We start from the raw sequence: 13,753 nt of genomic DNA on the forward strand, positions 1-13,753 counted from the left end.
CGAAAGAGGACCGTTCGCAATCAATGGTCATTATTGTGTTGGTCATTAGTTTGGTGGTTATGTCAATCTTATACTTGTTTAAATGATGCTTGCAAATATTTGGTTATTAGGGAATTGACCTATGACATGTTTGATGAAACCGTTTATATTAGCTATTTCATGTACGATATATATTTACTATGTAGGAATCTTTAAATATGCCATGTCTTCACGTCTCCTCAAAACAAGTCTTGTGATGTGAAATTGAAGAATGTATGAATTTGTCAAACTATGATGGAAACAATAATCATGTAAAATTTTCTTAACAATGAAACACTGGAAAGCAGATTTGGTAGGATATCTGGTCTCAGCAACCAAACATAGGTGACAGGATTGAGAAAAAAAAATCACTTCTCATTCCATCCCATCCCATCCCATCCTTTCTCGGCAACCAAATGGACTATAAGGGAATAAAGGGGACCCCTTTTATGACGAAGATGGGAAAAATGATGAATTAGAAGAGTTAACTAGAGACAACATCATGGCCATAATCATGGTATGTGAAGTGAAACTCAAAAAGAAGGAAAACAATCACTGACCCACCATACCATACTTATATATTTTACCGTTTCTTCTCCTCACATCGTTGATTCTCTAAAAGTTATTAATTTTGTTTATACAATAGGAAGTGATGTCTGGTGGCAACGAGAATGTCGGTCATGGCGGAGTTACAACTCTAAAAACTCTAAAGAAATTGTACTAACGGAATAAAAAGGGACCTGATGGCAGTGGATGGAGCTTTTGACAACGTGGATGAATAAAATAAGAAAAGAAAAATAGTAATAAACTGCATATTGAACTTTTCTTTTTAATTTACATTCTTAGCATAAAACATGCTTGAATTAATGCCTCTATTGTTCTATACAAGGTTTGTAAATGTTTCCTTACCTTTTCCAACATTTTCTTTTAAACCAAACACAGTCTTATTGCTCTTGTTGTTTCTTTTCTTTCATTATTATTATTTTTAGGGACAAAATATAAATAAAATTTAGGACTTCACCAAATAGAAAAAATGAAATCTTTTGCACGTTATGCTTGACAATCATGGTCCCTATGGTTATAAGCCATGTACGAGATGTTCTACCTTTAAAGCTCTCTTTCAAATTGAAACCATCAAAACTAGATGAATACAATCATAAAGAGGGTGACAATATTGTCTCTTCAAATGACGTCCATTACAAATATGATGAAGCTAACAACCAAGACAATGTTGGTGGTGAAATTGATCATTCCATCATTGTCTTCATGGAAAAGCTATTTTGTCAAGGAAAAAAATATATTTTTCAAATGGCCAAAAGAGCAACCACTTTCTTATATATTTGCAGTATCATGTCATCACATGATACAAATAATTAAATAACTACTATACTAAATTAGTAGTTTTCGGAAGTTTAGGTGCTAGAATAACAAATTTTAAACTTTAGGTACTAAAATAAAACTAGCCCCAAATTACAAGGTACTAATATGCACTTTACCATTATTCTTTTTTGCTTTATGGGGCTACACAATGGGAGCAACCCATCCCTCCCTAGTGGCAGTACGATTTGACCCCATGTCACTACATGAATGAGTTGGAAATGCTACCAATTATTTATTAGGACAATCGGGTATGACATGATTATACTTGACATCTATAGTTATCAATTATAATAACTTTTTAGAACCTCATTTTGATGATACAACCTTAATAGTACAAGGTGAAATATTAAAATGTGTTTCTAATCATAATTTTTTTATTCACTATTCATAAAATTTACCTTTTTCAGACATAAAAATCTAACAAAAAGTATAAAGAACATATTTTTTTATATATTTAATCAAGATTCTAAATATGTTTCACTTATTTTTTCGAAATTTGTTCAAAGGGGCTGGTTTAAGGCCCGACTACCCTCTGAACCAGTGGCTGGCCCGATACAACCCCTGTAGGGGCGTATCGAGAAGCCACCGGCATGATACGTATTGGTTGATACGATCTGATACATGTCGATGCTTTGAACCTTGTATTGAATATATAATCGGTTTGGAAAAGCAAGAACCATTTCCAACAAAATTATTAATTGGGATAGTAGTACATGGCGCTCCAACTAGTCTTGGATTCGAACCATGGGAGGTGCTTATGTTGTTCTAAACTTTATGGTGTTTTCTTTGAAGATATTTTGGGTAGGTAACTCTCTAAACTTATGTTGCTTTTCTTTGCCTTTTAATTGCTTTAGTTGAAAGATGGTGTTAGGCTTTTGTGTGTTGTCTTCCTTTCCTATATATAGGGTTTCCTTTGGTTTTTGGAAATGATATAGGGTTCCTTTTGTTTTTGATTCCAATTTATTCTTGTGTTGTTTTTGTTTCTTTTTTTTTTATACTCATTGTTGGGATTTCTTCCCCCTTTGTGAGATTTTTTGTACCCTTGGATGGGGTCAGTTCTTTTCTCTAGATTTTTTTTGGTTTCCTTTCTGTAGTCCTTATTGGTTTATTCTTAGTCTTCACCTCGTATTTTGTTTAGAGAACTATCATTGGGGTCATAAAGATGTGGTGTTTACTGATCTAGTGTTAGAAGGTTGGTGATGATGTTTGGGGAAAAAAGTGAATAAGGATTGTTGTACATGGAGAGTTGAGTGGGAGAAATACAAAAAAGGTGGTGATTATATTTTTAGGTTGTCTAGGAATGTAATGAAATTGTCTTCTATGCATTTTGTTTGTGAAGAAATGTAGAGGTATATGTAGGAAAATGTTTAATTACTTTCCACCAAACCAGCCTTTGTTGTTGTGCTTTCTGTATGCAAACCCACATAAAAGGTCTAAGTTGGAGTTTCAAAGAAATCTAGTTGATGATATGCTTGATTTGTGCCCAAATGATTTACCTTGCATCTTTATTGGGAGATTGACTTTCGTTAGGGCAAGCCCGTGCCCACACCGTTCCAACCGCCTTTTGTAACCTTACATTGGGAATATCCCCCCATGAAATAAAACACATAAGTACGGATATATTGTCAATGCAAGGATTTCAATGTTGTTTTTTTACGCAAATTGCAATATGGTGATTGAGAAATTGGAGATAGTAGGAACTTGAACTTAGTTCACATGTTTAAAGAATTTATGCATAAATTTCAATTGACCGAAATAAATGTTGGTGAAGGGATAAAAGTTGGTCTAGTGGGCAATTGGATTTAGAAAGGATAGGAAAAAAATTGATAGATTGTATGTTTAAATTGAATGCATAAACTTGTTCAAGTCTATTAAAGTCGGGGCCGAAGTAGGGTTCAAACCATAAACCTTTAGTTGTGGACTTAAACTTTAATGAGCTTTCAAAACCAAAACCCTTTAAATTTTTTCAAAGCTGACTATAAGAACAATAATGTGTGGGGATTATAAAGGATGATTGGAATTTCCCAGTTTCATGTTTTGCTAGTTTCAAAATAGAAAAAAAAAAGGATTGTATTAGTAGAAAGGTTTGGAAGACCTATTTTGATATAAAAACTAAGAAAGAAATAAGAAAAGAAAGAGAATAGAATGTTTATGCAAAGAAAGAAAGAGGAGAGAGATTAAAGATAATGGGAGAGAATTCAAAATTAGGTCTAGCTGCCCCTTTCATTAGTTTATATACTCACAAATAGAAACATAGTACAAAGACAAGTATGCCCTTAGTAAGTTAACTACTTGTAAGAATTAAATAAACACTCTTAACTCAAGACATAAACTAATGGGCATTGAGCCCAATAACTCCCCAACTATGCTATGTAAATAAAAACAAATGATATCAGTCCAAAAACTCAACACTCCCCTCAAGTGGGGAATAGATGTCACACATTTTCAACTTACATAGATCATGCTCCAACATGTTTCTTGCAACTTCATCCTATCATGTTGAATTGAGTTATGGACAATGTTAGTTGCTACATGATTGTCATAGTATAGCATCATAGGTTCTTCGACCACAACTCCAATCTCCCTTAACAGGGAACGAACCCATAGGAGCTCTAAAACGCCATGTGCCATGGCTATGTATTCAGCTTCCACACCTGACATTGCCATAACTGTTTGTTTCTTACTCTTCCATGAAACTATATTACATTCTACAAGAGTGCAAACTCCTTATGTAAATCTCTTTTCATCTAGACACCTTGCTCAATCAACACCTATGTAAGCCTCTAACTTTAATTATCCATGGTTAGTAAACAGTATGCCTCTACCTGGGTATCCCTTCAAATAGGAAAGTATCATATCAATAGCCTCCTAATGTTGAACTCGTGGGGAATGCATGTATTGACTCACTATACTCAGTGCATAAGAGATGCCTAATCGTGTCATATATAAGTATAGCAACCAACCCATTAATCTCTGATACCTTCCAACATCCATCACTAGTTTACCTTCTGAAACATTTATCATGTGGTTCTGATCAATATGTGTATCAGTTGCCCTTATCCCAAGTTTTTGTCTCCTATATATCATATGCTTGGACCTTGCCACCTCAATACCCATAAAGTACTTCAATTCTCCAGGATCCTTAATCTCAAACTCTTTGTGCAGGTTCCCATTCAAGGTATCAATCTCATTAGAATCATTTATTGTGACTACAATGTCATCCACATACACTATCAAAATTGACACTAGTGAACCCCTCCTCTTCACCTCTTCACACAGAGTATGATTAGATCAAGTTTGAGTATAGCCAAATACAATCAATGCACTTCTAAACCTATCAAACCAAGCTCTAGGTGATTACTTCAAACCATATAGAGACTTCTTCGATCTACATACCTTTCCTTTATCCATATCATAATAAAAGCTAGTTGGAAGGTCGCTTTATAAAAGTTAGAGACTTCAAACCATTAAAAAATGCATTATTTACATCAAGTTGGAAGAGTGGCCAAGAGTATGTACTATGCAGCTGCTGGTGATATAAGAAACTAGATTGAGCTCATATCTGCCACTGTTGCAAAAGTCTCCAAGTAATCTATGCCATAATTTTGAGTGTACCATTTTGCAACCGACGTCGCTTTGTACCTTTCTATGCTTCCACGAGCCTTGTACTTTAATGTATAAACCTACCTACATCCAACTATCTCATTGCCATCAAATAAATCCCCAATCACCCATGTCATATTTTTAATCAATGCTTTCATTACCTCATGCATAACTGCCTTGCACTCAATTTTGGAGAGAGCCTCACTAACACTCCTGGGAATAGACATAAAGTAAATGGAGGAAAGGGAGGCTTGATACAAAGGGGATAATCCATTACAGGAAAGATAGTATGAGATACAATGAGTAGCACACTTCCTCTTCCCTTTTTGGAGTGCAATAGGGATATCTAGGTCATCTTCAATGGTGTTAGGAGCATTGATAGTGGTATCAATAGGAATTAAACCATTAGAGGAAATAAGAGGCATACTTGAGTTTGTGTCCATTAAACTTGGAATATCCAAGGAGCCAATAGGGAGTGACACGGGTTTCTCTTATGTGGAATCAACCTCCCTATGTTGTCGTATGTACTGTCATGTAAAATAATGAGAAATAGGACACAATGGAGGTGGCAAAGTGGGAGGAATAGGCGGGTTAGACATTGGAGTGGACAAAGGAGATAGAATAGGAAGTGGTACCCCTGAGGGGAACTTCTCGAGAAAAAAAAAAGGTGTGGACTCAAAAAAGTGTCATCCATAGTAACACATCGAAGACTAGGCCATAACAATAATACCCCTTATGATTTCCTACATACATAAGGAAAACACACTTCTTTACCATAGGTTTCAGCTTTAAGTGGTGAGGACCAAGAACATGGACAAAGCATACACATCCAAAAACCCTAAGAGGAATATGGAATATCTCATCCCTAGGAAAAATAAGGCTAAACAGAGTGCTATATTCAAGAACATGAGAAGGCACCTGATTATTCAAGAAAAGCTGTTGTAATGACTATATCACCCCAAAAATGAATTGGAACTATAGAGTTCAACATCATGCTTCTTGTTGCTTCCATAATATGTTTATTCTTCTTTTCTGCTACACCATTCAGTTATGAAGTGTATGTATAACTGTTTTTATGGCTCCAATATGTATGATGCCAGGTTTTTTTTTTCAAAGTATTCCATGGCATTATCTGATTTAAACACTTTCACTTATACCCCAAACTACGCCAGCACCATCTAATGGAACTATTACACCATAAATGGTATCTCATTACAGTATCTCATCAAATATATCAAAGAGTATTGTGAATAATCATCCACAAACAGAAGAAAATACCGATAGCCGCCCACAGAAGAAATATGATAATGGTCCCTACACATCAGTATGTCTATAATGCTTTTCAAGTTGACCAAGTTGTACAAACTGGAGACCCAAACAATTTTAGAAACAAAAAACACAAATAAGCAAAAGACAAATGCCTTAATTGATTATGCCAAAGCATAATCTAACACACTAGCTCTGACTCAATGTTCCTACTAACATGATAACTCTGATGACTGGGAAGCACATCAAGAAGATAGATTCCATTAACTTTAGAATCATTCCCACTTATCCTCTTTGACTCCAGATCCTGCAAGACACAATGACCGTGAGAAAAAAAAAATCATTCAACTATTCAAATTATTTGTCAAGCTACTAACAAATAAAATATTAGTACTTAGTTTAGGAATATAAAGGATGTAAGGTAGGGTAATGGTATCGATTATCTTGGCAGACCCTTTCCTAGTAATAGGAACATATGATCCATTGGCTGTGGAAACTTTATCTCTACTAGGGCAGAGGTGGTATGAGGAGAAAATTGTGGAAATATTGATCATATGTTCTAAGGCTCCTAAGTCTATAATCCAATGAGCCCCCCATTACTTGTAGTTGATACATAGTTTGCAGTGGCATGTGAACTACCTATATGTGCAAACGAAGTAGAATGGCTACCTCATGATCCACTTGCACATTGTTGCCAACCTAACATGAGTCGGAATTAGTTGTATCTAGACCTGTTCATGGGCCGGGTGGCCTGACGGGCTGGCCCGGCCCGGCCCCCGAACGGGCTTGAACAAGCTTTTTGGCCCACAGGCTTAACCTCAGGCCAAAAAGCTCGGCCCGCATAAAATTTGAGCCAGGTTCGGGCTTTGCCAAAATAGCCCAGCCCGAGCCCGACCTGGCCCGACTTATAGTTAAACCTAAGTAAAAACCCTATGTGATGTCCATTTGAATAATATTTTTTTTGATTTAAGAAGGTTGTTGATTTACTTGTAGGCCCATTGTTCATTTAAATAGGGGAAAAACATCTGAATTAAAATAGATAATGTTCATTTGAATATGGAAAATTTTGAATTTCTTTTATTAGGTTGGGCTTCAGGCTTTTTATCAGGGCCGGGCTCGGGCCTAACATTTTTCTGTTAATAAAGAGTAAAAGCCCGGCCCGACCCATGAACAGGTCTAGTTGTATCCCTCTAATTTAGAAATTGCCCATATCTCTCTAATTCGGTCATTGCTGTAACTCGTACAACAAACTCTAGAGAAACTATAGTAGGTGGTCATGATAAATCACTAGTCACTGCCATATTCACATTTCCCTTATTGTTTTTGAGTCAGCTCAGTATAAAGTGTGGGTAAGACTCCCAACATGTATCTCTGGTATGTTTAGGTTTCTTATAGTACTCACATACCATATCCTTCTTATCCTCCTTCCTCGGTTCACTTTCACCCTTGTCCCCACTTTGCTTAGGCTTCACTGTGCTAACCAAACCATAGCTGACTGATTAAGGCTTGGGCTCCTCATCATCATATTCCTTCTACTCTCATCTCCAAATACAAGGCGTGTGCCTGAGGGGGAGGGTTACACTATCTTGGGAAATAATATGTTGTCGTGCAATGTCATACTTAGGGTTAAGTCCTGCTAGAAATTCAATGTCATCTTCCAATAAGTTGCTGCATCTTTGCTATTTTCCCAAACTAGTCTCCAAATGGTCTATTTCCTACCATAAGGTTTTGAGGGCTAAAAAATAAATTTCAATAGACTTATCTTCCTACCTAGTAGAAATCGCATGATTTCTCAACTAGTAGGCTCTAGCAACATCCTTATTATGTGAATTAGTTTCTTTTACTCCATCCCAAATCTTTTTAGCCATGTTAGCCCATAAAAAATTCTTACTTATATGGGGAAAAATGGAATTTCATAGCCAAGTCATCACTATGTAGTTCTCTTGTACCCATCGGGAGTAGTTGGTTTCATGTTTATTTTCTTCACCGATGACATACCCCAATTTCCCATGAGCTCCAATGGCCATCTTTGTAGATTGTGGCCATTCTAAGTAGTTTATACCATCTGTAGTGATGGTCCTAGCCTCGAAGAGATCTCCAACACCTCCTCCTCATGGTCCTACTTCACTTGCAAATTTGTTTTCAACTCCACAACATTCCATAACTCTCTGAGCAGACTAGGAAATCAATTTGAAATGAAAAGAAAGGTATTAATCTCATTTAGAAACCTTAAACACCTTCATGGTACCCTATAAGTCTCTCTATCCAAAGATTCCTTTTCCATGGAAGTATGAGAATAAATAAAAGTGGCTGCCACTCCCTCCAGATGCCCTCAAAAAGTTGTTACTTGAATCGCTCTATTAAAAAAACCTCAAGGAACCCTAGAAAACTAGAGTGACACTTCCTAAGTCAAAACTGAAGAGTCATACTAAATTATGACTCAACCCCTTTCTCCAATTCCTCATGATTTTGGTGCTAAACCCTAGACCAACAAAAAGTGATTTCAAATCCACAAAAAAAAAAAATCCAAAATTTGGGGTTACCTGAAGTCCTCGATCAACCCTTTACATTTTCATGCAGTTGGCCAATCTAAGGTTGCATGATGAAGCAGTTCAAAAACTCTCTAAACTTACTCTAGTACCAAGTAGAAAAGTTTAGAATATCTGTTTTGATATAAAAATTGTGGAAGAAAGAAGAAAATAAAGCTTATGTAGATAAAGAAAGATGAGGGAGATTGAAGAGAATGGGATAAGCCAAAATTGGGTTTAGCTGCCCCTTTCATTAGCTTATATACTCACAAATAAAAACATAGTACAAAGACAAGTATGATGTTAGTAGGTCAGCTACTTGTAAGAACTGAATAAACATTCCTAACTTAAAACATAAACTAATGGGCCTTGGGCCCAATAACTCCCTAACTATGCTTTGTAAATAAAAACAAGTGATATCAACCTATAACTCAATAGTATAAAGAAGATGTTAAAGACTTTGAATAAAGAAAAGTTTGGAAATATTAATCACAAAGTGAAATGGATAAATGAGCAAGTAACCAAATTGGAGGAGAACACTCATGTTTGAGAAAATTACAAGGAAATATTGAAGCTAAAACGTATCAGAGAGAAACTACTCTCTTACTAGGAAATGTATTGGAGACAAAACCTAGACAATTATGGCTGCAAAAAGGGAATCAAGGTACATGTTTTTTTTTTTTTCATAAGGATATAAATTCTAGAAGACAAAGAAACCAAATCTCTCGGATTAAAAATGATCAAGGTGAATGCGTTCTAACCATAAAGGCATTGTTAAGGCTTTTTGTTAATTCTTTCGAAACTTTGTTTAAATCACATTGGTCTAAAAAAATTGAGGGCATCACAAGTTTATTTAGGAGTGTTGTAACTGAAAGTGATAATGAGTGCCTTACAGTTGTGCCTACTCTAAGGAGGTTAGAGAAGTCAATGGGTGGGTTTAAAGCTCCAAGATTGGATAACTTTCTGACTATTGTTTACCAAAATTTTTGGGATATCATGGAAGAGGAAATTTATGAGTTTGTTTGTGTTTTTTTTTTTTTTTTTTTAAATAAGAGGTTTGTATGAAGAATTAATCATACTTTCTTGACATTGGTTCCAAAAGTTAAGAACCCATATAAAGTGAAGCATTTTCGGCTAATTAGTATTTGTAACGTTTTGTATAAACAAAATTGTTGGCTAATAGGTTAAAACCCTTCATGCATAAATGCACTTCTCCATATCAATAAGCTTCATTCAAAGTAGACTAATTCATTATATAGTGTTGGCCTAAGAAGTATTTCATTACCTCAAAACTAAGAAAGCTAAGGGAGGTTTTATGGCAGTTAAACTTGACATATGGAAGGCCTATGATTCATTGGAATGGGATTACTTGTTTTGGGTTCTAAAATCATTGGTTTTTTTCTCAATAATGATGTGGTTTATTATGGGCATGTATTGCTACTCCAAAATTTCAACTATGATCAATGGTGTTCCCCATACTTGTTTTTGTTGGCTATGGAAGGGTTAACTATGTTAATCTTTAAGGCAAATGAGGAAAAATAAATGAATGGGGATTAAAATGAGAAGAGAGTCTCCATACATTTTGCACTTGCTATTTGTTGATGATGTTATTCTATTTGGAAAGGCTGATGATGAGGATGCTATAGACATTGTGGGTTTACTTAAACAACTCCAATAGATATCAGGTTTGTCTATACATTTTCAAGCTTTTGGTGTTTATTTTAATAAGAATACCCTACCCAAGGGAGCCAAAATGCTTATGGTACAAATGATGTTGTCTTAGTTAAACAAAGACATTAAGTATTTGGGGTCCCCTGATATGGGAAAAACAAAAACACAAATTTTTGGAATATATTTTAGAAAAAAAAACAAGAGAAAACTTAATAATTGGAAAGCTTCATCTCTATCTATTTTTTGTTGGGAAACATGCCCTAATCAAGTCAGTTATTCAAACAGCCCCTTTGTATTGTATGGGTGTTACTAGGTTCCCTCTAAAGACAATTAAAGAAATGAAAAAAAAAAAAAAACTCAAAGAAAATTATGGTGGAATAAGGGAGGAAACAACAAACACATGAAATGGGTTGCTTGAAGCAAGCTTTGTGCTCCAAAATTAGATGGGGGTTGGGTTTTATAGATTTGAACCTTATGAATAGGGCACTTTTAAGTAAGCTAGTTAGTGTGGATATTTTTTACATAATCATAATCTTTGTGGGTTAGAGTTTTACAAAGTAAGTATATTCAGAATAAAAAGATGATTCCAATGAAAGCTCCATTATATGTTTCCTCCTTGTGGAAAACTTTGGTGAATGAAATGTTATCTATTCCCTAGTTTAGAGGTTCAGGTTCATGGTTATTCAAATGTGAGTGTTTGGGATTTCCTATGGATCTAGGAAAAATGATCAATTCCATGTTCCAATTGGGCTACCTGTTAAGGATCATAAAGACTTGGTCATCAAGGATTTAATTTATGATTTGGAGTTTTGGAATCAACAATTAATCCATGATCTTTCCCATCGATAGGAACAATTAATTTTAAATACACATATTTTCTGTAGAGGTAAGGATCGGTTTCTTTGGACACCCTCCCTACTGGGAAATTTTTAGTTAGGGAAAATTCTTGAATAGTCCTTGAACTTTGAGGATTGTGTAAAGTTAGTCCCCAAACTTCAAAATGTGTCTCTGCAATACCCTGAATTCTCAAATTGTGTCTAATAGATCCTTAACATTAGTTGACCGTCAATCAACACTATCACGTGACATCAGGTACGCATTAAATAATTTCAAAATGTCAAAATTACCCTTTATGATATTTTTTTGTCCATTCTACCCATTTCATCTAAGTATTAAAAGAAGGAAAGGGGAAGAAGGGTTATGAAATTGGGCAAGCGATTGGCCAGTTACAGTTGATCGTTGAACGGGGAAGCTTGAACATGGGAGCAGGAGCTTCAACAATTGACCTGTGTCTAGTTTCATAACCATTTTCCCCCTTTCCTTATTCTAACACTTAGACAAAATGGATGAAATGGTTAGAAAAATATCATAAAGGGTAATCTTGCATTTTGAAATTATTTAATGCACACCTGATGTCATGTGATGGTGTTGACTAACAATCAACTAATGGTAGGGACCTATTAGACACAATTTGAAAGTTTAGGGTATTGTAAAGACACGTTTTAAAGTTTGGGGATCAACTTGACATAACGCCCAATGTTTAGGGCACTGTTAAGGAATTTTCCCTTTTAGCTTAAAAGTTTAATGAACTAATAGGAAAGTCATTTACCATTGGGTAATAGAGATCGGAAATGGATCAGAAGGATTTTGAAATTAAAGATATCCTATAAGTTTAAGTTGCTCTTGTGGAGGCTTTATTGGGGTTTTGTTTTACCTGAATTATATCGATTTTGAATGATCATTTGTGTCCTTTTTGTAATTATGATAACGAAGCTCAATTGTCTATTTGTTATTTGTTACTCCCTGCTCATTTAGCTATTTACCATAATAAATGTCAAATTTGCATGATTTGTTGAATCTTCTTCACTAGCTTGTTGGAAATAACTCAAATAAGCAAGAGTAATGTAATTTATTATCCTGGTTGGCTATGGCTTGGTATTCTGTGTGAGAAATAAAGAATGGTGTAATTTTTAAGAATTTGGATAGTAATGCTTTTTGGGTGTAAAGGAAAATTTATTGAATAATGATGCAATGTAATTTGAGTGATGTTCCTAATCCACATTTTAATAGTAATAACTTTTTAGCCGTCTCAAATTCTTTTTTCTCCCTTATTATGTTATATGTGATGTTGGAGTGATGAAATATAAATGTGGAACATATGGAGCTTGCGTCTAACTTACTTAATTTTATTGTTGCTAAACAGGGCAAGGTGGGTTTTGTTCATGACCCAATTGAAGCTGAACTTGCAACAGTTTGGGAAGCTATATTTCTTGCTAATGGTAGATGTTGGAGGGAGCTAACAATTCTCTTATGCCAAAGTGCCGATGGAGGCAAGGAAAGGAGGCTATCATATCTTGGCGTTTTTCTTTTTTGTTTGATAGAATTGGGGACTTGGATAAATTGTTTTCTGTTGTAAATTTTGTTTACAAGCCTCAATACTACATTGAGGAATTGAGATTTTCTGCCAATAAAGCACGTTCTGACCCTCTACCAACTTAATCTAACACCACACATCTCACCATGAGACTGAGACCTGCCATGGATTAGATGTGTGGTGTGAGATTATGTTGGTAGAGGGTTGGAATGTGTTTTTTTGGCATGTGATCCAAACGAGCTCTACACTAAGCCAAATCATATCATTCCCCAAGAGGCTAAGTCTTTAGTTGATTGGATGGTTTTGAAAACTGGATTAGACCAGATGACCAGACTACATGATCTAGAAACTGGTTAAAAATGTTGGTTTGGTCAGCGACTTGTTGACTCGAGCGATTGAAGCATCAACATAGACAACGGTTGTTGGCTGTTTTTTTTAATTTTTGTTTTTTTTTTTATTTTTAAATCAGAATAGGCCATTCATTCAATCCCATGAATTGATCCCAAAATAGTTATGTGTCCGATCCAGGTTTTAAAACATTTGTTCATCGTTGCATTTAGAACTCCCCTCGTAGCTGGTTAGACCCTTTGTCCGTTCTCTTGTTTCTTAATTATATTATTTCATTTTCATTTATCAAAAACAAAAGGATACAAAGCTAGGGATGCAAACAGATTGGATTCGAATAAGGGTATATTCGAATCGATTCGACATTGTTCATATGGATCCGATCTAATCTAACAATTTGATCGGATTTGATAGGACTCAATTTGAATTTGAATCCTATTGGTAAGTCGGATCTTTGGTTCCGATCAGACTTATTTTCTTTTAAAAATAATAAATTATTAAAAGAAAAATATACTAATTTAAATAAAGTAAAAACAAAAAATACAAGTATTTTTAATTACTTTCATCA

This window comes from Nelumbo lutea, chromosome 5, assembly GCF_056320005.1.
Source record: "Nelumbo lutea isolate HS-2025 chromosome 5, American lotus-T2T, whole genome shotgun sequence".
Classification (NCBI taxonomy): domain Eukaryota; kingdom Viridiplantae; phylum Streptophyta; class Magnoliopsida; order Proteales; family Nelumbonaceae; genus Nelumbo; species Nelumbo lutea.